The 24,132-nt window shown below is 45.3% G+C and overlaps 1 protein-coding gene across 1 annotated transcript in view; it reads left to right on the top strand.

The window, feature by feature from the left end:
• Window positions 1–21,938: 21,938 nt before the first annotated feature.
• The window catches only part of BCAP31 (B cell receptor associated protein 31), a 91,419-nt gene continuing 89,225 nt past the window's right edge, over window positions 21,939–24,132 (top strand). Inside the window, exon 1 of the mRNA XM_069209414.1 lies at window positions 21,939–22,075. The gene's annotated coding sequence lies outside the window, so the exon portion shown is untranslated. The remainder of the gene's footprint in view (window positions 22,076–24,132) is intronic.

Here is a 24,132-nt window from a genome sequence, read left to right as displayed (position 1 = left end):
CTGACATACACTCACAAACAGGCCAAAAGTGGGGGTAACAAGGCTAGAAAGAGGCTACCTTCTCACACACGTCATCCACACAGGTAGACATTTTTAAGAGTGCTGTTCTGGGGAAGCATTCGCTCAGGATTCAGAACCTAACACAGTGGTTAGGGGTGACTTTACTAATAATTTATTTCTACCCAATCCCTTATTCAATAAAATTAGGATAGTCAAAGACTGGGAAAAAACATAACTTTCTAACCTGTAACATGATGTTTGCATGCAGCGCTTGATGGGAGCTCATAGCTCCCTGTGCTAGATTATGATTGTAATTTATGAACTGCACAGTAAGGAAAGGAGCTCAGTGACACAAGCAGTACCCACTGAGCACTGCACATAAAATACTTTTCTGTGATCTGCATTGTACACCTTCTTTGCAGCAGGCTCATTAACCCTCTGCGCTACCTTAGATGAGTCAAAACTGCCACTAGACAAAACTGATCTCTCTCCAGCAGGCACATTATTCACCGGAGTTATCTTGGCACTTTTATTGTTGCCTGAAAACTGTTGGATATACAAGGAACTCTGCAGTGCTTTTAAAACTGCTGCACTGCTATAAAAGCAGTCCCCAGTAACAAAAGCGCCCCCCCCCACACTTCCAGCCTCACAGTATGGCCCGTCCGCCCTTGATGTAGATGTCATGTTAATTTCTACAACATGACACTCTTTCACTAAGGTAATTTTTCACATTGAGGGAATATGATGTGAGCACATTTGTAATACAAATATAACCTCAGAAACCCTTATGGAGAGTTTAAGCAATCTGTGCCTTCGCTACAATTCTCTTTTACTGAACTTTTTACACAAATTGTCTTTTTCACAGGCCTAGACGTACCAGCACATGGGGAAATTAGGACAGTCATATTCACCTCTCTCTTTATCAGAAAACTGCATCAGCCCTAAATGGATGCAACAATCTCTGCCTGTTGTGGTGCAAAGGTTGGGCATCAATCACCTTTCCTATCTATGCCAGTCCCTTGGTTGGTGTGAAGGGTAATGGAAGTCTGCATAGTCAAGGTACCTGACTGGCTGTGTCAACCCCGGGTCCCTAAGTACAGCAGCCCCCTGCCCCACCACAGAGAGGAGAGAACAGGACATGTGATTGTCATACACAGTGCGCCTCGTCTCCTCTCACTCTCACCTGGGACAGGTGGCAGCGCATTGTGCAGACTGATGGAAGATGATGGCTCCGCCGGCCCCGCACATGCAGTTTACACTGTGCAAGTGCCCCACCCTGTGCCCACCCAGGAGACCACACAGCGGCGCGCGCACCATACATGCACATGAATGTGTGCACGAGCGCCACTGTACAACAAACTGGTCCCAGTCCCAGTTGGTGAGTCGTGAGTGTTCTGAGCTGAGGGGGCCCCTGGACCTCGGAGTCCCGAAAGCACTTGTATTAGGCCAGTGAATGATCCCATGAAATAGGGACGTACCTAATGGGGCAAAAAGGGGGGAGTGGAAGCCAGAGAGCTACAGAGAGGCTGATACAGAGTGAGAGAGAGAGTGAGGGAGAGAGAGAGACGAGCGAGATAGAGAGAGGGGGCGGGTGAGAGAGACAGAGTGAGAGAGAGAGAGAGAGAGAGAAAGAGAGAGAGAGGGCTGGTGGGAGCGTGGGCGAGAGAGAGAGAGGACGAGAGAGAGAGGGCGAGCGAGAGACAGCAGGGAAGAGAGAGAGAGTGAGAAAGAGGGAGAGGGCGAGAGAGAGGGTGAGAGGGAAAGAGGGCGAGAGAAAGAGAGAGAGGGCGAGAGAGAGAGAGAGAGAGGGTGAAAGCGAGTGGACGAGTGAGTGAAAGAGCAAGAGAGACAGGGCGAGAGAGATAGGGTAAGTGAGAGAGGGCAAGATAGAGAGAAACAGTGAAAGAGCGGGCGAAAGAGAGTGAAAGAGAGCGGAAGAGAGAGAGAGGGCAAGAGGGAGAGTGGGCAAGAGAGCGAGGAGAGAGAAGAGAGAGAAAGAGAGACAGAGAGGGGAGGAGTAAAGAGAGAGAGTGAGCAAAAGAGACAGAGTGAGAGAGAAAGGGAAAGAGAGAGAGAGAGAGAGAGAGAGAGAGAGAGAGAGAGAGAGAGAGAGAGAGAGAGAGAGAGAGAGAGAGAGAGAGACGTACTTTGCCTAGGGCAACAAAGTAACTTAAATTAGCCTTGATTGGAAGCAAGGTTGGGAATAGTTTGGGAGTTTTAATCTTCAGGCAGCCAGTAAGGAGAGATATGAAGCGAGAAAGTAAGGTACATGGTTACCTGGACGGGCATGGATCGCATCGCGGCACGCTGACGTCACAGACGGGCTGGTGAGGGTCGCGGTTGGAGACACGAAAGCTCTTCCGTGTCTCCTGAGGGATTTTCAAAACCCCTCCCTGGTGTCGGCCACTGGCCCTGACCTGCACTAGGTAGGGTGGCCGACACACGCACTGAAGAGGTTAAGATTCATTGTCCATGCGTGCATATAGCAAAATAATATTAATTAAAAGTAAATACAGAAATTATTGTTTCAAAAGGCAGTTATTTGTTCATAAAGAACAAGATTATAAAGGCATAGCTGAAAAGCAGAGGCTGTACTGCTAAAAATATGGGTCCCGATTCACAAAGATAAACTTACACCAAAGCCTAAGTTCACACCTAAAGTCTAACCTTACTCGTAGTAAAGTTAGACTTTTGGTCCAAGTTTATTCCAAAACTCTAAACTTGGACCAAAAGTCTAAACTTAGTCCAAAAGTCAAACTTTACTATGAGTAAAGTTAGACTTTTGGTCTAAACTTAGACTTTTGGTGTAAGTTTACCTTTGTGAATCGGGCCCAGTAGATCTGGTAAATGGAGGGATATCGTCACATTCTTCCTACATGTGATCTGGTGAACTGGTGCATAAAATGTACTTTGAGATTCTATGGTTGGTGTTGGACCAGCCAGAGGTTATTCCATCATGGTAGGAACGGAAGAGGTCCTAACGGCATACCAGAGGTTCGAAGTAGACGATTAGGGCTCGATCTGCAGCAGGAAGCAGAATTAAAAGTTAACACCAGACACTTTAGGATTTTTTTTTTATTGACCTGCTCCGTGGTCGTCAGCCGTGACACCAGATAGAACTGTAGGCCTGCAGTGCATTGGTGAGAGGGACACAAATCATGAAGGTTCATTCCTCAGCGCCTTTTCTGAATCTTGGGTGTAATCGAGTTGTTGTTGAGGAACGTGAAATCCATTTTGCTAAGACTGAATAAAGCACTTAACCAATGTCCAGGCTGAACAAGAGTCGGAGTGAATTGGGGTTCATCAACATCTTTGTCATATGATATTCCCAGCTAGGGTTCAGTATCATCAGATAGTGATATCTTTGTATTCCTGTTTCTTGTGAACAGGGCCCTAAGGGATTCATTTATAGGGAGGGTTTTGTCCTTTTTAGTGAAAACCTGTGTTAACAGATAAATCTGCACCAAAGCAAATCTTGAGGCCCTCATTTGGACACTGGCGGTAAAAACTGCCTATCGCCACGGCGATGGGCGCCAAAAGACCGTCACTGTGGCTATCATCCGTCCGCCATAATATGACCACAGCTGGATTTCCGCACAAGAAGGGCAGAAATCCGTCTGTGGCCATACTGGCAGATGGCGGTAAGGTGGTGCTGCTACCACCAGCAACCACCACACCAGTAGACTGCTCCCATACGTATTATGACAAATAATATGGCCTGGCAGTGTGTTCTGCTGGCAAGCACTGCTGGCGGAAGCAACTCCCCGTCCCGTCCCCTGCTGGAAGACCACCTGGATCCAGGTAAGTCAGGTCTCCGACATGGGGGGGGGATGTTTGTGTGTGTGGGGGGGGGGGGTGTGCATGTTTGTGTGTGTGTGTGCGTGAATGCGAGTGTGTGTGTGGTGTTGTTTGCATGCATGTATGAGTGTGTGTGAGTGCGTGTATGTATGGTAATGTGTATGCGTGTCGGCATGTACTTTATGTGTGTTGGGATGTATGCGTGAATTAATGTATGCATGCGTGTATGTATGTGTGGATGTGGATGAGTGTGTGTGTGTGTTTTGGGAAGGGTGTGGATGTAAGGGTTGTGGGGGGCGTCTGGGAGTTGTTGAAGGGGGGGCCTCCTATCAGTGACTGTCACGGATAGGGCCTACCGCCATGTTTTTCATGGTGTTACAAAACGTCACGAAAAGCATGGCGGTAGGCAGGGACATAATACTGCCGGTGGCACAATGGCGGCCGCTGGGCTGGAGATTCTTATCTCCAGCCCGGCGGCTGCTACCGCCATGGCGGTCGGAGTGATACATTAGCCAATGTCATAACGGGGCGGTAAGTACCGCCAGCCTGTTGGCGGTACTACCGCCACATTAGCACCGACAGCCGGGGTGAATTATGTTGCCCTGTGTGTTAAAGCTGTATATGGACAGCCCCTACCTCTAAGCACTTTCCTGTGACGGATGCTCCCGCTATGTCACACTTGTGCCCGCCATAAGCCACCACATATGTCCTTGTGCCTGTGCTCAAGGCCCCCGGGCCTCCAGCACCTAGTTCCAGATCCATGTCCTTTTTTTGGAGAGCATGGCTCACCTCGTCCAGGTGCAGCTTGACGTCATCTACACTGCAGTTACTGTGACGTGTTTAGGTGGGCGTGTTCAACGCATAGTGAACAGGGAGAAACTGCTTCACAGAACACAAGATCGAATAGTTGTTGCATCTCTTATTTTCCCAGCGGGAGGACAGCGGCCCCCATATTGTTTTCACAAACACAAGCTCCAGTGACTGATACACATCACCGCTTAGCAGTCTTCACACCGACATTAAACTATAATGTCTTCTAGGCGCAGCTCAACAATGTGAACACGAGGAGAAAGAAATGACTTCAGTACACAGACCTTGCTAGGTGGGCCTCATACATGTTGCTGTTCACATCCTCTTTTGCACTTGGTGAATTCTTTAACAGCGTGACCCAAACTGCCAACAAAGGCCTCCCACAGGTATTAAAGTGTATTTACCACCCCTGCTGTTTATTTTCCTCAGCACCATAGTTCGATGTCACTAATGGTCATATAGCCAAAAGTAGTTATTTATGTCAACAGGCGTCTCTCCTCTGCCAGGGCAGAGCAGTAAAAGGTCTGGTTTGGGCAGTATTTATACATTTTATGTCCATTCCCTTCTGACACAAAGCACAGGACTGCTTACCCCTGGCTTTCATTGATGGAGCACAGACCACCCCGCAGCATAAACCTCGTGTCCCAGGTGGAAAACCTCCAGTTTCAGTCGACCATTGGAATAAGAACAAGCATTTGCAATGCAACGGGTCTCGCGTTGGCTCATGTTAGAGCTGATCGCGTTGTAAACTCCTAACCCGACTTTTCACCTATCGGCAAAAGTGCATTTATGTATGTAACCCGAAAAAGTGCTATTAACTATGTAAAGCGCTCGACATCTGCCAAGCGAAATCACGCTAGTAAATTAGAGAAAAAGTAATCCACGAGCCGGACAGAAAACAGCAAGCCTCGCATGTTTTCTGTACTTGGTCGCTGCGCTCGAGGAGGGCTAGCCACCGGAAAAGGTATGACGTATGCGTGCCTTCCACTAATGAAAGCAAGCAGATTTTATTAGGCAAGCCCACGAACCTATGAAAAACACTGACATGACGTCGACAGGGCTCCAAGCCCTTTTCTAAACCCTAAAGCGTCTCGCTGCGATACGCATGCATGAGCGCATGCAACGCAGGCTCGACTCTAAAAACAGCAAGAGGTGGTGTGCCAGATGCCTGCCGTTAATATTGAATCTGCTGCAATCAAACCTTCAGTGCAGACGTATCTCCAGCCATGCACATCTTCCACGGAGGGTGGCGCTGCCACACTGGGGAGAGGGGCTTGAGGCCTGTAAACAAGATGTGAGTGAGAGAAGTGATGAAGTGGTACATGTAATGGCCAGTTCAAGGAGAGGATGGCAGGGCAGGCTGAGGTGAAGGAAAGAAGAACTGACAATAGGAATGAATCAGGGAATTATCCAAATACATTTCTAATTCTTTATATCCACTGGCAATCCAAAACTCTACCTCCATGAATTCTTTTGGCACAAAAATGTAAACAATGCTAAACACTGATTTTACAAGTTTTTATAACTGTGATAAATCTCCACCAGAATTCCAAAAAATGTAAACTAAAAAGCAGAGAATGAAGTGCTAAATGGGTAGAGCTGGTGGTCAAGTTTTGGGTTCAATAGTAAGGTGAAAACCCTGAACATCAGTGATAAAATGCTCTTATAGACCCAATTTGATTGAGTAACCACTTATAATCCTGGGACTTCCGAAAACGTTCCCACTGTATGTAAAGCCATACATATCCATTTAAGTCATTCAGTGGTTCACTATTTCAGAGAATACAGGGACTAGTATAGATCCTTGTGGGACACCAACGATTTGCAGGTTAGTGCAGAGAGTGAATCTTAGATGTTTATCAATTGTAAGGGTACTAATCTGAGCAGTACGACTTCAAACACAGGTAAAACCTGGGACTTTGGACCATCACTATTTCTAATATAATTTGAAAGATTCTGCATCAGAGGACCCACATTACACTACTTTTAAAAAAACAATTTTCCAGCATAGACTCAGTATATGGTTGCAGTTTGTTCTACCTCATCACTTCACACACACAGAGTTAGCCTCTAACTTAGGAAACCCTGGGAAAGAAATCTTGAAACACAACTAAACAAAACTGGTGAGAAATGATTGTGCTAGAAAGGTTAATCCCAACAAGGATAGCATCCTCCCATATCTGCTCCGGCGCGACCTTCCTTCAGACCAGGCACTTGACACTAACTAGGACCTTTTGAGTTTTTCTATTTGGCAAGGTTTCTGCGTCCTCTCGCTAATGCTCTCGGCTCCCAGGGACTGAAATCTGGGAGCAGTAAACATCAATAAAGGTAAGTCGATAAAAGAAAACATTTTAAGTTACATTAGACCACACGTTATTAGTAGAAATACACAATTTGCACTAATTTTAGTTTGCAGGATACAGCAATACATGCCCATGAATGACAACTGATTTGTTACGTCATATTCCAATAGTTGTTACCAGGAAGTATCTGCTGTTTTCATTTGCAGTACCCTTTTTTAATATAATTGTTATTGTTTTTTCCAATATAGATAGAACAACAATAGCAATTTAACGATGCAACAGTACCACAATTAGTGCATATTCCCTCCCCCCCCAAAATGTTACTCTTACGGATTTGGGTCCACAATGCATGAGCATGTTTTACAGTTTTAATAGTATTAGGTGCATTACCAGGTGAGTGCAAACAGCGAGGGGCTACTATCTAACCAACAGAGCTAAGATGATACCCTGGATGCGGAACACTGAGTATCCTTTATGTCTAATAGTATCTCTCTTTGTTCAAATCACCCCCAAGAAGAGCTGGTCTTCCTCTATTCCACGTTCTTGACTATCTCTAGGAAGGGTGATCGCTTCAATATCATTCCCTACCCCCACCCCGACAGCACCTCAGGTGGTTCACTCAGTTCTTGCCGCATCTGCACCTACGCAGTGGTAGTAGCACATTACACTTCGATCAGTAGTGTAGGATACCACGACAAAGGCCGGTCGGAGTGTCTGGGTGGAATTAAACGGTAGAGTGGGGGTAGATGATAATGAGGACATCCGATGTATACACTGGAAAGGATTTATCCTACCGTGTCCGCTCCATTGTCACATGTTCTGCGTTATTGCGGTACTGTAAGTCATGCAATCTGAAAGTGTGTGTGTGTGTGTAGGAACATGTCCTAAGTATCCACCCAAAAAGCACATGTAGGATTAGGCGAAGGGCATAGTGGTGTGCGGAGTTGACCCTCTGTCAGGGTGTCCTATACAGCATTCGTTGCGCCTGGCTCCTCGATGTGCTCAGTATCGTTAGGCATGGGTCAAATCTCTTTATTTTTCATCCTTGGCTCCCATTAAATAACTAAGGAATGTGACTCAAGTCTCTCTGGACTTGTTTCAAAGAGGGTTAGTCATTATCAAGGTTAAACTTACAGACATCGAAAACACATGAAAGTAGTGGGGAAGATGCATGCCTCAAAGTTTATGTTTGGAAACTATCACCTCCAATAAGTTCCACTCAATGCAGTGATATAATCTGATGTAATGAAGTGAAACACTTCTGCATTGTAACAAAATACATTTTTTAATTTTGAAGTGTCTTTAATTCTATGTCAGGGTCAGAAGCTCGGATTATGCTTTATCCTCACTTACCTAGGATCAAAGCGGGTAGTATTAAGCACAGAGCTGCAATGTCCATGAGGCCTGGAGGATGAGAACTACAGACAGATGGCTGAACACAACAAAAGAAGTGCAGAACAGCCCCCCAGGTTTGTTCCACCTCTTTCGTTGCTGATCTCGGTGGCCAAGATAAGTGCCTTTCTGTCCTGTTCTGTCACATGCTTACTGTGTTTTACAGGTGGGACCTACCAGTGGCATTGCACATGGGCATCTGCCTCTCGCACCGGCGCATGTCGGGCCTGCTCAGACTTGTGGAGACCTCTACCGCTGTTATGCTGTCAGCAGGCATGTCCGCCTGCAGGACCACACAGCAGACCTTTACACGATTATGCTCTTCAGTGGTGTAACAATAGCCCCCACAGCCCCTGCAGTGCAGGGGTCCCTCCGGCACTGTGCTCGGGTGACAGGTCCCTGGCTGAGAGCTCCTGACTGGGTCTGCAGGGGGGGGGGGGGGTGTGTTGTGGGGGGCTCCATGTATTTTGCAGGGGGGCCCTCAAGTTTTGTTATGCCACTGATGCTCTTCCTTGACTTGCCACATTCCCTCCCTCTAGGGCAGTGGTCTCCAAACTTATTAAGGCTGCACCCCTCCCCCCAGTTGATAACTAAAAATCAATGCCCCCCCTTCAGAATTTTTTCACAATTATTTTATAAAGATGGAAATTTTTAAATATGTCTAGACCTATTTAAACATTGCACTTAATTACTGTTACCTTTTTTAAAATGCAATAACATGCTTCTGCTTAAAACAAAACACTGTTATTTGTGTAATGACTCTTTTGACCAGAGCATGGCACGCCCACTGGGATCACTTAAGGCTCCCCCTAGGGGGGCCTGCCCCCCAGTTTGAAGATCCCTGCTCTAGGGGGACAACCATTTTCTGTCGGCTGGTGCGTATTTCCAGCAGGGAGAAGGAGGTGGCTCACATGATCTAAACCCCAGTCAGTGCTAAACGTGTCTTAAAGCAGGTATTAGTCTTGTGGGTCCCGGTTCTTTTCTGTCACAACAGTGTTTGCCAAGGACAGTTCAGACCATTTCCCAGTACATAAGGGCAATAGTAATTAGGGGTAGATGCACTTAATAGTGAACCGACTCAAGCATGGCAGAGGACCATGCTTGCTCCTTGCAGGGAGAATGTATTGAAGAGTCTTAGGATAGACCCAGAGCTTCAAACTGTGCGGGACATGTGTAATGCTATCTGTATTTAATCTCCTGGCTCCATCTTGACCACTGAGTCCATTTTGTGCTTAGCTTTACACACCGTCACATTGGTGGCGCAGGTATTTTTCTCTACTTTTCCGTGCATATCTTGTGCAACGTGTTTTCGCTCTTTCCCACCGAGGATGGGTACATAACACGGGGGAGTATCAGTGATAAGATATACCAGGCTGAGAAAGTTTATGGTGAGGCAGGGAACAGCTCGGTCTTGGAAAAACACCATAAGAGTTTGCCAGTCTCTAGTCTGTTCTTTTTCAACACTGACCTGGTGCGGCCAGCTTTTGAACAACAACTTACTGTATGGGAGGGGGAGTTTCTAGAATTCTCCTCTCCAGTTTGTTTAAAGGATATAAGGAGTGGGAGTTTGACAGCTGGATAGATGGCGCTCATCTGAAGAGGGACGCCTTGCTCAGAAACTAATCGCATGGTGGGTAGTTCTCTCTCTTTCCAGTTGTCCGAGTTCCACGACTTGAAGCTGGCAGACAAAGAGAAGATGTCGATGTCAAGCCCCATGGTGCTGCATTTTTAATTCTTATTTTTAGCTTTACATTGTGCGTGAGTGAATACGTAGTATATATATATATATATATATATATATATATATATATATATATAAAATAACCATTGTTGAGTTCTGTGATCAAGATCAGGAAGTGCCTTAATAAATGAATTGCTCAGGCTAAGAGTGCTGCATCCTTTGCATTCCTTTTACATGGCTTTTCTCTCAGCCTGCAGTAGAGCAGAACAAAAGGGCACTGTCAATGCGAGAGGAATCGGCCAAGTCTAAGGCCTTGAAGAAATTGCAGATGGCCCCTGCCCTGATCCCACAGGGTTCATCAGACGTTTCAGCAAAGATACATCAGTCTAATGCTGCCCCCCTCTCCCCATGGGAGGCCCAAATCTAGAGCAGCCCCTTTGAAAAATGTTGTAGGGAGTTACAGGGCAAAGGGTTGGCACCACTCAATGACAAGATGGTGGACACTGGAGTGTCCTCCATCCCCTTCGTGACAGGCCCAGTGTGACATGTCAGACCAAGACGCTTGAGACACAACAGCTTCTGACAACTCGGACCATGGGTCCAAATGGTCAGGAAAATGGCATCAGTTGGGAGAACAAGAAGTTCAGAAATGAACAGGAAAACCCCCAGAAGACCGTGAATATTGCTCAGGTACTCTTCAACACTACAAACTTTAGACATACCCACTTGATTGGATGGGAAAGGACTCCCAGTGTGGCATAGTACATGAAAGTTAGAATCAGACAGCCTCTCGAGAGGGAGGCCAGAAACAGATTACAGGTCGAGTGCCCAAAACCCTCCATGGAGAACAAGGTCACCACCACCCGGACATGTACTCTAATATGCTCATCCACCTTGGAATGTCCACTTAGAATCCTAGACGGGGAATTGAGAGGTCCTGGTGTGCTTGCCCGGACACGATTCTTGATCCTGCAGACTATTTAACAAAGATGAAAGAGATGACAGAAGCTGTCAAGGAGTCAGGGTAACAGATTGATCTCAAATCGTATCTGGCTGTGTCTAGCAGGCAATTTGTCTACTGGGCAATGCAAATTGTGCGATTTCAACAGAGCACAGATTCTCTATCCTTTTACCCGACCCAAGGCTGAGCAAACTATCCTCCTTCGAGCCCGCTATTAAGCTATGGGAAATCTTTTTTTAGATGTAATGCGTGTGAGCTTTCTAAATTTGTATAGACCTTCACATAGCTGGGCATGGTGCAGTACCCTCTTAAAAATGCATCACTTCAAAGGTTTTTGGGTGGGCTGGACAGGGCAGAAGATTCTGTGCTGGCAAGGTGACCTGCAAAGTCCCTATGGAGGCCATAATGTAATAAAGTGAGGTTGGCAAGCCCAGGGAGGATTCATGCAATTCTTCCCCTCAAAAACCAAGGCATGAGGTCGCTTTCCCAGAGGTAGCAGCAGAGAAAACATTAACATCGCTTTTGAGGTTCTTATCTTTCTCCTTAATAAAGTTGGGGGGCAGAATAGTGGAGTGCATACGCAAATAGAACATTTTCTCTGCGGACGGATGGATCTTGCAGACCATTTAAGGAGTTCATATCAAATTCTGGTGTACACGAGTGCAGCGGGTGAGACTACATTCTATTGTTTTTCTGAAGGAACTGGAAGCCATAGTGGAGGTTCGGAGCCTGAAAGTCAAAGGGGTGATTCAGAGATCCTTCTTACACCGAAGGGGTTTTGTCAGCAACCTCTTTCTTGTAAGGAGGAAGGGGAAGGGCTACAGACCAGTCATCACTGACTGAAGGAGTTCAATGGAAGGCTGGTTCACACACATTTCAAGATGTAAGGTATCCATCTTTGACGAGACCTGTTACAACTTAACAACTCAATGGTGTGGTTCGACTTGAAGGATGAATAACTTTTGAAAGAAATTGCATTATTTGATGCGGGTAACTACCCATTTCAAGTAATAATCACAACATTGTGAGGGCAACCCATCAAAGTCACTAAGTTAACCTAAGCTCAAGGCCCTGTTGGCTACATCTCAGAGCAGACACGCTTATTTTAGGCCAATTTATAAAGTATTCATGCTATACCAAAACAGTAAAAAAGCAGAAATGCAACACAACAAAATTCCCACAAAAAATAAACAAAATGCCACTGAAAGAAATAAGGGAAACCAGAGATTTTAATTTTGAATGGTTTAAGTAGGAATAATGCCAAGAAGCACAACGTGCCAATGATAGTCAATGGTCTTGGTGGACCGGAACCTAGGTGCACTATGAGACTGACTGCGATGGAGCAGAGGTTGGATAAACCAACCAGGTTCAACTTGGTCAAAGATTTTACCTTCTGACTTTAGTCCTTTAAATCACATTCCACAAATGAAGTAAATTTCTAAAGCCCACTAGAAACTCAGGGGAGGCCAGGCAGAGGCCAACCCCCAGGGTCCAGTTTAGGTCCAGTTGCCACTGGTCAGCTGGATAGTTGCAGGAAAAGGACTCTTGTAGTTTGTTGTGCCCCTGCAGCTTTAACAGGTCAGTGTTATGACCCTTAGAGTCCACTTCTTTAGGTCCAGATTTTTAAGGGTCTCCTCTGGTCTCAGAAAAGCAGGTTCAGTTTCCTTTTGATCTTCCACAGGTCCAATAGTTTTCTGAAATGGGTATCTGTAGATGGCACATTTATGCCTGGCATGAGCTACTGAGTGGGAATGACTTGTGGGCATGCCCAAACAATTTTCAAGATGGCAAGAGTCTTAGGCTGCACTAAACTTTTATTCTCAGGGTTGTGGATGTGTGTCGGGAGTGCACTGCGGTAATCCTAGCATTCTGCCACAACAGACACTAAAATCCAGTTTGGAGTCGTAACTGTACCAGCCATAAACCCAGAGACAGCAGTCTGGTAGTACATAAGGACGGTTTTGCAGCAACCAGACGGTGAATACGCAAGATTTGTTTAACATCCTGTTTCAATTTCTTTCTAATGTGTGCCAAGTGTTATATGTAAACCCCAGTAGCCCTGTCACACAGGATTTGATATTCAAATAAGATGTTCAAAAAAAGATGTTCACAGCCTCACCCTGCATATTCTGTCAGGTTCAGTGGGTCCATCTCTGCCTATTCAGGTCAGCCTATTGTTTGCTTGTAGGAGGCATGTCACACTTTTTTCACACCTATGCAAATGCTAATTACTGGCTGATAGAAGTCAGAAAGCAAATACAGTCTGAAGGAACTTTAGGGAGGAAAAATGTAATTTTCTAAAAGTTACTTAAAAAAAATATTTAATAAAATTGTGACTTCATCATTGAATTCAGGTTTTTTTAATAACTACTAAAAATAGCAGTTTCATTATGTTTCTAGCTCATACCTGAGATACAGTATTGGGATTTTTAATCTGTACGCTGTGTTTCCATGTAAGACTCCTAGGCCTGTCACAGTAAACAAAATAGCTTTTGGGTGCAAGTCACTTTAAGGACATGTTAACATAAAATTTCTACATGTCCTAATTTTGAATAGCAATCACCCTGCTTTGTGGACTACATGTCCTCTAGAGGTGACTACAAGTCTTGTAGGAGTAACTTATTACTATTGAAAAGGGAGGTTTTGACCTGTCAAAAGAGTATATTTTTGACAGACAGGTCGAATTTGCAGTTTTTACACTGCTACAGTCAGGCTACTCAGGGTAAGCCTCGAGCCATGTTTGCACTACCACTGTTGTGGGTGGCACATTAGGTCTTGCAGTCCATAATTTGAATTTAACTTCCAGGTCCTAGACACGCTTTGTACCATGGACTGTGAACATACGGGGAAGTTAAACACACCAATTAGGAATATGCCAATTAGACCATGTTTGAAAGTGGCGCACATGCACTTTACCACTGTCAGGCAGGAGTAAAGAGCACAAAGTTCTAAAACAAGCACACATATAGGGTCTAGTGAAAGGAGAAAAATCAGAGATGATCACTCAGAAAAGGCAAATTTCCTGTACCTTTCATTTCATTTCCTTAGTATTTACCATCGCTTCTTGTAGTTTCTTTGGAGATCAGGGTTGCAAGTTCAAAGTATTCTCCTTTCAGATGTCATCTGCCCCTAGTGTTTCTCAAAGCTGCTCAAGCCTGAGGTGGGTTGTCTTAAGATGGGAGGCACCAGACTGATAATTTACAGGGACAACATTTTCATGGCACAGGACAAGGGCAGTCTCCTCAAACAAGTACAGTCTGCTATACGGCTCCTGAAAGATCTAGGTTTTTTGATGAATTAGGAAAAGTCAGATCTTAGCAAAAGGAGCGCAGAATTCCTTGGTTTTCAAATAAACTCAGAGCAGGTGATCCTCTAGCTTCTACTGGTCAAGATGAATGTGATCAAGAAGGCAGGCAGGTCTTTGTGGTTAATATGTTTCCCTGAGAACCCTGGCAACAGTAGTGCGTATCCTTGCATCGTCTGTCCAAGCCATTTTACCAGGAACCTTGCATTATCGTGCACTGCAGCGTACCAAGATATGCCACCTGCAGAAGGGTCTCTCTTATGCTGAGAAGGTCCTTCTCTCAGAGGTCAGAATATAGGTTGCCTGGTGGCTGAACCACATGGAAGCATGGAATGGCCTAGCAATTATTGGATCATCTGCAGATATTAATTATTTAATCCAGTGCCAGCCACTGGAGCTGGGGAGACCTTTCCACTGGAGCCTGCTGGTCAAAAAACTAGTTGAGCCACCAAATGAATGGGCCTGGAGCTCTTGGCAGGGTAATTTGCTATCTGATCCTTCTTCAGAACCAGAGTGAAGTGTAGTGTCCTGCTAAGAATGGTGAACATTTCAGGGTTGAGATCAATTATCCTTCTAGGAGAGTCCTGGAGACTTGCAGACTTGGCCAATGACTTTGGCACTTTTGCTTAGAGAAATGTATACCTTTTAAAGCAGTAAACCTATTGGGAAAAGACAATTTTATGGCAGACAGGAACTCCGATTTCCTAAGGGATCTGAGCAGCTGGCAACTCCACCTGCAGATTTTCAGGAAGGTTTCACTCATATTAGGCATTCCTCAGTTGCATCTCTTTGCTTCAAGGCTGAATGCACAGCTTACTGTGATTTTCACTTGAAGACTGGATCTGGAGGCTACTCAGGTAGATGTTGTTCTACAAGTCTTAAGGGGAAGGTTGAAGTTTGCATTTCTCTTGTTCCTAATGATCACTCTGAAAGCACCTCAGACTGGAAAACAACAAGTGGAATAGATTCTAGTGACTTTGTTGTGGTGGATGCGGGCATGGTTTCCAGTCCTTCTAGAGATGTCTTGTGAGTACCCGATTCTCCTTGCATGGGTGTAGAGCCTTTTACAGGGTCTGGTGGGAGAGTTTTAACCTATGATTTTAGACAACTTCCTGCCCGTGATGGCATGGAAGATTTCAGGGACAGATGGAGCCTGTTAGGAGATTCAGGAAAAGCTTCCTTCTATATCCAGCATTCCTGATCCATGGGTACTCGCACACTATACCGACCAACATGGCAGGTCTCGTGTAGTTGGTGAGTGGAGAGACCATGGCGTCAGAGGTTATTCCATTCTAATTTTCCATTTAAGCATTGGTTGCAGAAAGGACACTGTTTTGCACAGTAAATTCCTTTTAGCCAGCCATTTGAGAAGGCCACACTTTGGTACCTCATAAAACTGAGGGGAAGTCACCCCTTAGTTTTTAAGCTTTTGAAAGGGATTAGGCCTGCTACTCATCCCTTGGCAAGACTTTCTAGACTTTTGGATGTAAACAGAGTCCTTCTTTGTTTTGCGACTGGCCAGACAATGACTGGGTCTGTTTACACTGGCAAGACATGAGGACTTTTTTCTATCTGGCCTACCCAGATAATCCTAGGTCGTGTAGTGTGAGATGTTTGCAAGAGTTTAAGACTGTTTCTCAGAAATTGGATTGAGACGTGGAGGAGTCAGACAGTTCTTGATTTCTTCTGTTAAACCATTCAAGGCTGCTTCTTCTCCCATTCTAGCTTGTTTGGTTATATGGGTGATGTAGGAGGCAGGCGTTGATCTCTCTACATTTTGGGCATACTCCACAAGTGATGCCAGGGAGCTGATGGCTTTTATTGTGGGAGCAACGATGGAGGGCATTTTAAAGGCTGCAGATAGATCTCAAGGATCATCTTTCAAACACTTTTACGTTAAAGCAGTTTCAGATTCTGAGATGCATTTGGTGAGCAAGTTTTGGATTAGCATAATCCAAGCCTCTAGAACTTGTGAAAGCATTTGTAAAAATTATGAAACTGATACTTAATTTAGATGCGTTTAGGTTAGCCTGACTAGGCATCCAACAGCTTGCAATGACATCATTTCACATTTGCAGAAAGTGCACTTTTATTTTATATGAACAAGCATTCTTCACAAGCATGTTTTTCTCTGTGCGCTTTTCCATTTCGTAAAATCAGCAAAATAGAAGCCTTGTTTGTGGTACTGTTCGCTCTATTATTATAATTTTAACAAAATGCCTTCCTCAAGAAGCAGCCATGTCCAGGATGTTTCTGTCTGTTGCAATTTACAAGACTGTTTTCCTGGGCTTGAAGGAAAGAGCTTTTCATTCACTGAATCTGTTGTTAAGTTACATAAATGCACTGTATCTCCTTAATTTTCTATGCGTACCTCATTTATTAATATGTAGTAAAGCATGTTTTTACTAGATGTATCTTATAGAATTAATCTAATGTATTTGAATGTTCATTATTTTGTGTCTTAAACATTGTTAGCGCACCCCTATCAGGCCATTGGAAGTAAGTAAAGGTGATAGACATTACTACCTAAAACACTATGAAATATGATATTTGGGGAAATTAGCCACTCTTTTAGTTTACTTAGTATGGAGCAGGCTCTATGCTGGACAGTTTACATACTTTACACGTAGACTTCTCCCAGCATTCTAACTGTGCAGACTCTATGTCAGTCTATTGAATCATGCGTAGTCTTTTTGGGCGACTGTTTTGAGGCAGACTCTACATCAGTCCTCTCGCTTAGCTATACTTTGGTTCTGGCTGATACATGCTTAAGAAATTAAGCTTATGCTAATTTTCTTGCATTATTTGATTGCCTTAGTATGATTGCTAATTTCCCCTGATTTAATGACTGACCTTTTTCCCTCCTGTAACGAACTTAATTTTTAATAAACCATTCTGATTTTGACTTGAATTCTTACCATGTGGAGAATGCATGTAATGCTATTGGCAGTTGCCTTATGAAGGCTCAGACAGCTGTGATCCTATTCCTTAACCCTCTTTGGCAACAAGGACATATGTGACAGTGAATCTGTTGTACCTTCCTTAATTGGCCACAAAAGGACAGAATTTTAAAATATATTAGAGGGTTAGGATAGCTACTACAGAAACCTTTTTGCGTGACAGTGGCAAGATAACTCTAGTGGTTAACACAGTTCTGAGAGAGTTCTGTGTTGGGTCCAGTCAGTTTTGGCTCCTAAAGTAGCAGAGAGGGTTAATTTACCTGCTACAAAGCACATTTTGTAACATGCAGAGCATAGATTGTATTTTATGTAGACAGTAGGCTACTGTTTTTGGAATTGAAATGATTTTGTTACTTACTGTTCTTAAGTTGCAATGCTTCTAATATAGCATAGTGATCTATTTACCATCCTCAAGGAGCTGCATGCAGACTATAAGTGACAGGTTTAAACCTGTGTTGTTTCTGAATCTTTTGTTATTCTTTGTTACCTTTCGTTATTCTAAGATTGCAAAGAAGGGTTACTTTGGGAAGTCATTAAGTCTTGTTAGTACAGACAACCACAATTACTACATTGCATTTTAGAATATGTTTTTCTCACAACCATTTAATCTAAACATATGTCTACAAGTACGGATGATATGTCATTCCTACACCTCATAATTCGAACTGCCTTGTATAGCATTTCCTGTACAGTGATGTACACAATATGATTTATTGTGCCTCTGTGTGTGATGTAAAGCACTCGACACCCTACAACACCCTGCTGTAAAATAATTAAGTAAAAATATATAGAAGGGGCCATTCAAATCATTGTTTGTGTGACTACTCACACACACAAAGCTTGCATTATTGCACTGCATGCACATATGTTACATGGTGGTTGAACAAAGTCAAAAAGTTGCCTCTAAGTCATAGTTTCTTTAAAATATTTGTGATGTGATACACTTTGTGTCTCTGTTTCCTTACATTGCATTGAGATTTAAGTAATAATAGGATCCAGATTGCTCCCAGCCAGGGTGATATTTTAACAAAAGAAGGGCTGATGGCACTTTAAGGCAGGCCTTTGTTTTGGAGCGGGCTGCAAGTGAAAATAAGAAAGCCCCCTGGCTGCCTGCAAGTTGCTGCTCCAAATGGAATGCAGACTGTGCGGGCACTGCTGGATTACTTTGTGGTGTTGGAAAGTGACACCAGGAGAAATTCTGCATGTTTCTCTGTGCCAGGCGGATCAAAGATCTGACTCGTAAATAGCTGATAAAACCGGGATCCGGCTCAATCCCCCAACTTCCCAGCACTGCACACAATACGTGCTATTCTATGTTTTTCCCTAGTTCTGATGTTAGGAAGGGTTATGTTTGTTACTTTTCTATAATCAGTACTTACTGAATGTTTGCAATTAGAACAGATTCGGTAGTAGATGAGTAAAGTGTGTTTACTGCATTGTGTCTAAACGGGCAATCCGTGGTACTCAAAGATAGCAGAAACGAAATCATAATACAAGCTTAGAAACCCAAGAGGGAGTCTGATTCCGTGCAGCCTCAATGGTAGATGTAGTAAGATGGTACCCGTGGGTGACGTGCCAGGGCGTGCCAGGGCGTGCCTGGGCGTGCCTGGGCATGCCGTGGCAATCATGTGAATGTAGCGAGCTGGAAAATGTGTTGGGGTGCGCCATGGCAGTAGGGAGGGGAAAGGCCTATAAAGGTTGTTTCGCTGTGTGTTGGGCTATGGAGGTCTGGTGTCATCATCGGGTCGCTTAGGAACGTATCTAATAAATCATCCCAGGCCGGAGATATTGGGTGCTTTTGCAGACCTCATATTCCCTCTCTGCACAGTGCTGCGGACTCCACTATGGCCCCGTGGACCATTACATTCTGCTATTGGGAGGCTCCTGGAGGGGCCAAGGTGCATTCTGATAGCGCACCGGGCTAGTCCAGGTCAATGAAGCCGTCGGTCACTCCTGAGGAATGTACAAATCTGACCCCAAAAACAACAGGCAATTGTGCAATCTCAGAACATATTTGCTGTGGGGGAGTGATAGTGAGGGCAAGGGGGCACCAAGGTAGGGGAAATGTTGTGACATCTGGCCCGGTGTTAGGAAAGCCCTGTGCAAGATGCTATGCTGTACACATGCATTGCACAAGAACTTACACGGGTGTGTGAGTGTTCTTGCCATTTTTAGGGGTTAGAGGGCGGCCCACGTCATGTTCCTATTCCCCCCAGAGAGGGGCTGGTGTACCTTGGACCTCGCCTGGTGTTGCTTTAGTTAGCCAGCAGTCGAGTCTTTGCCCGGAAACCTTTGTGTGGAGTACCTGGGCTAGAGGATGTGTAGTGGGTTAAGAGGTCGTGATCGCCTAATTTCTTTCAAAGCTCAGCGATCAGACTCCTGTGAAGTAAGAATTGTCCTGCCGTGAGGCTTGTTTGTTCAGATAACAGTTCGAAACAAATAAGGACGCGGTCCTGGAACTGTAGCTAAGGGGGGATACCCAAAGGGACTCCCACATTCTTCTGCTCTAAAAGTGCATATGGACCATAAGGTATCCATGGTGCGTAATGTATTACATCCAGAGAAAACCGCAGGTTGTGTTGGTAGCAGCCAAGCGCTACGTGGACTAATTTATTGGAGACCAGGGGCAATGTTGCTTTCAGTGTGAACAGTTTGCACTCAGGATTCAGGGCATCTTGACCCTCCCTTTTGCTTACACCTGCTAAGTTATGGCTAGACAGACAGTGGGCTTCCTATCGAAGCTGTGCTGCCAGGTAGTAATGTTTGCAGATTGGGGCTCCGACCCCACCTTTATCTGTGGGGAGTGGCAATTTGACTGGAGCTACTCTCCTTCTTCCACAATTCCAAATCAGCTCTCCTAGCATACAGCTCAGTATACGGAACGTGCTGCGAAGAACAGGGATTTTGCTGGCAAAATTATGCAAAATTGCATAAGGGCTTCTGCAACATTCCCGTCGTGGAGAGTGCAAGGCAACCCTGCTCCGCAAGGGGCAGGGAGTGCCATAAAGCAATCTGAAGCCGAGCAAATCGATCACCTCCGTGAGATTACTGTCTAAGAGATCATGGGGGTATGGTAGGTGTTGATGCCTAGTTACCTGAACAAAGAATCTTCCCACGTGATATGGTTGGTATCCACTGATATGTGGCATGCTGGACAGGCAGTGTTTAGTGGAAATAGGCAGGTTTGGGATCAGTTAACCCCCAGGCCGCTCCGAGTGCCCTCGAGATCTGAGCTCTTGGGTCCACGCCAGCCCATATTTCTCTAAAGTATTCGAGGACGTCATCGGCGTTCACCGAGATGTCATGCGTCTTGCCATTGATGATTAATGCCCCAGGTTCTCCCGGACTGACGGAGCTGCTGTATCAGGGACTCCACTGACTGGGTGAATAACAGAGAAAGAGGACATCTCTGGCACGCACCAGTCTGATATTAATTTACCTGTTCTCTCTTTGGCAGTCAGCTCTGTGCATTGGTGCGTAATTAAGCACAACAACTGATCACCAAGGCCCATTTTCCAAAGGAGCGAGAATATATACCCCCCGGCCAACATGTCTATCTTTTCGAGGTCTAAAACCAGGCGAATAGAGTAGGGCCAGTGTTGAAGGTTTTTCAATAAGTCTGTGTAGCCTAAAGACATTAAAGGATGTGGATCCGCCATGTATTAACCCATTTTAGTTGGAGTGGTTCAGCCTGGGCATGTGCTTGAGTAACCCTGTTGTGAATATTTTAATAAAGATTTTGTAATCCCTTGCTAGCATGAAGAAGGGACACGTTTGTTATTTGATGCTAGGATATCACAATAGCTAGGATATATTGTTACAGGAAGCTAGCTGCAGGGTTTACACGCATAAAATGTTGGTAGGTCAGCACCTGCATAGGCAATTGGAGCCACGATAGATCCTTGGCTGGACTCTGTTGGTTTGCTGGCCCACCCACAAGGGCACTGGAATTATGAAATTGTGCGGCTGCGGTGATTTTTGCAAAAATATAGATCGGCCATATTTACCTTATAATCCATCTGCCACATAATCTAAAAACATAAAAATTTAAAAAATAAAATTGTTTCTAGCTCAAAAAGTTCAGAAGTTACTAAAAATGCAGCAACACGTTGCCGTTGCTTATTGCTCTATTTGAGTGTTAATCTAGTACTAATGCAGTACAACCCATGGCCAGCCAGTGGCACAAGTTAAATGATGAAATAATGAAGTAATATTACAAAATGTGGCGCATTATGCCGCACAATGTGCATTTCATTGCCGCCTCATCTACTCAAGCATGCCGCATAATTTGGTCCCTGCCCTGCCAGTCCTCGGCCCTTAAAGTGCCTCTGTGGTGACACTCGTGACCTGTGACTGTCAGGCCAGTGGGTCCCACACACGCAGCCGAGGACAGGGCCGCCTCGGGGCCGGTATCTGAGCCTCCAGCTCCCACCCGTGGCCGGGAGCCCATGTCTACTCAAAGGAAACAGACACAGGAAGTGACGTGTGTCGTCACGCGCCATCACGCCGTCGCTAAGGGTCATTTCTCTAACGGGAAACCAGTCACTTCTGTACACGCGCCCTGGAAAGCCGGCCCCTGTGCCACTGGTCCATCACTTCCGGAGCAGCAGTTGTCATCCTGCAAGATGACAGCTTCTTTTCCGGGGCAGTATGTTTTTTTAATAACCAATCACAGGGGCCAAGGGGCGGGGCGACCACACGCCCCCTCCTGGCACCACCCCGTGAGCCGTCAATCAGAAGGAGGTGAGCTCCGGATTGGCTGCCGCCGCCTTCAGTTACCGAGGGGCCGGCCGAGCGCCTGGGAGAGGGAAGTGTTTGGAGTGGAGTCAGGCAGAGTGCTCGGTGCTGGCGGTCCGCTCCCGGGAGGTAAGGCCCGCGCGGGGGAGGCTCGCCTCTGGGTGAGGGGGGTGTTGTTAGTCCCTTCCCCCCACCGCAGAGCGAGGACAGGTACGTGCGGCCCCACCCCTGCAGGGGAGGAGAGGTGCCTGCGGCTCCGGGCGCTCCCAGGGAGCCGGGCCCCGCTGCCCCCTCGGTTACTCCCGGGTGAGGGCACCGCATACGCTGGGCCACCCCCCTTGGATCATAACGAGGGCGCTCAGATTTCCTCTTTACCGAGTCCTACAGGTCAGCGCAGGCAGAGAACAACGCGTTTCCGGGCTGCACTTATTTTTAAAAGCGGACACATAAAGAAAATTGTGTTCTTGTGAGTTACTCGCCGTGCTGTCCTTCATGAGTCCCAGGCCAACAAAAGCGAGAATAAACAGCAAGGAGAGTTAAGAACAGGATGAGGGATTGTAAATACAAGCAAATGTTAATGTATATTTAAGGTGTAATGGTCTGTGGACGTAATGTTTTGTTATATTTGGCTGCCATATTTGTTAAACGTCGACATCAAAATATGAGTGCACGTTCCTCCGGTGAATGTGGAAATGTACAATTTTATGACTACATTTATTCTCAAAAACACAAATTAATAAGATGCCCAATAAATAAATACAGATGGAAATGTAAAAAAAATACCATGAAACGGAGAGCCTTAATTGCATTTTACACCTGAGGAGGCTTTAAGGCACTTTAGGATTCATGCTCTTTCCTCAGGAGAAGTGAGGTGTAATTCTCCTTTATTGGGGTGACAACCAGACAGACCCCTCTCCTCTCTAAATGTAAAGCAAGCTCACCACCCCTTCTCTAGGCAGTGCCTCCCCTCACACAATGCCATGTGTCGGAGGGCGTGCTTGGTGGGCCACGAAGTGCCTCCTAGCATGCTGCTGCTGGATAAAGAACCAATATGGCCCTACGGTATCACACTTGACTTTGCGTAGTTCGACTGTGTGCTTTGCCTACCTCCAAACACGTCCTCTCTCTGATCCTCTCGGTCCCTTCCTGCCACCCATGCTTTGATTATCACAATCCCGTTCCTACTGTGTAGGTGCATGGACCCCCCCCCTTCCTTCTTCTAGTCCACTGTTTCCCAAACTGTGTGTCACAAGCGGATTTTTAGCGGGTTGTGCAAATAGGAGCAATAAAGATGCGTTTAAATTCTGTGTTCTAGTCCACTGTTTCCCAAACTGTGTGTCACAAGCTGATTTTTAGCGGGTTGTGCAAATAGGAGCAATAAAGATGCGTTTAAATTCTGTGTTTAACGTGTCGCATTTCTGGTATTACAAGACAGATGTCAAATGTCAGGCTGCTCTATTCTGTTAACATGGGGTTTGGTGTTTACTTTTCTTTCTTTGACTGCGAACCGAGAGGAATTCTGAAACAAAATTATGTTACACTGTATGATGGAGTTTTTTGCAAACTCAACAAAATGTAAATACCTGTAAATGAACTGTATGCATCCAGCAGTTAGGAAAGCAACAGTTAAGCCCTTTTTTGTAATTCTGAAGTGTGCTGGAACCAGAATTTAATAGGATCGAAACAAATCAAGACGTTTAGTTGATGATGCACAAATGATAAATATTCACAGAAACCAGATTTTCACACATTACCAATTTTGTGTTGATATTTTTATTAGAAAAACTGTCTTTGCAAATTTAGTCAAGCAACACCACAGGAGACCCAGCTGGTTCTCCCCGACCTTCAAGATTCCAAGAGCGCATGCAGATGATTTGAGAGAAAGTGGGGAAGCAGCAAGAGCTCAACAGACCACAAAGCCTTCAAAAACACTGTCACATCATACCACTGCCTCATCAGATCGACTAGAAAATCAGCAAATCAGGAGAGAATCAACACCAACTCGTACAATAGCATGAAACGTTTCACCATAGTCTAGGAATTCACAAAACCCGACACAGACACCACAGACATCCCACCCTCCCAAGACATCTGCGACAGCTTCGCCTCCTTCTTCCACAAGAAAATTCAAGACATCTACAAAGGATTTGCACGCCCAGGCCAGCACCACCACGGACATTTATCAC

The sequence above is a fragment of the Pleurodeles waltl genome, chromosome 10 (genome assembly GCF_031143425.1).
Source record: "Pleurodeles waltl isolate 20211129_DDA chromosome 10, aPleWal1.hap1.20221129, whole genome shotgun sequence".
Classification (NCBI taxonomy): Eukaryota; Metazoa; Chordata; class Amphibia; order Caudata; family Salamandridae; genus Pleurodeles; species Pleurodeles waltl.
Note: the sequence above shows the minus strand (reverse complement) of the source record. Positions and strands in the feature narration are given on the sequence as shown.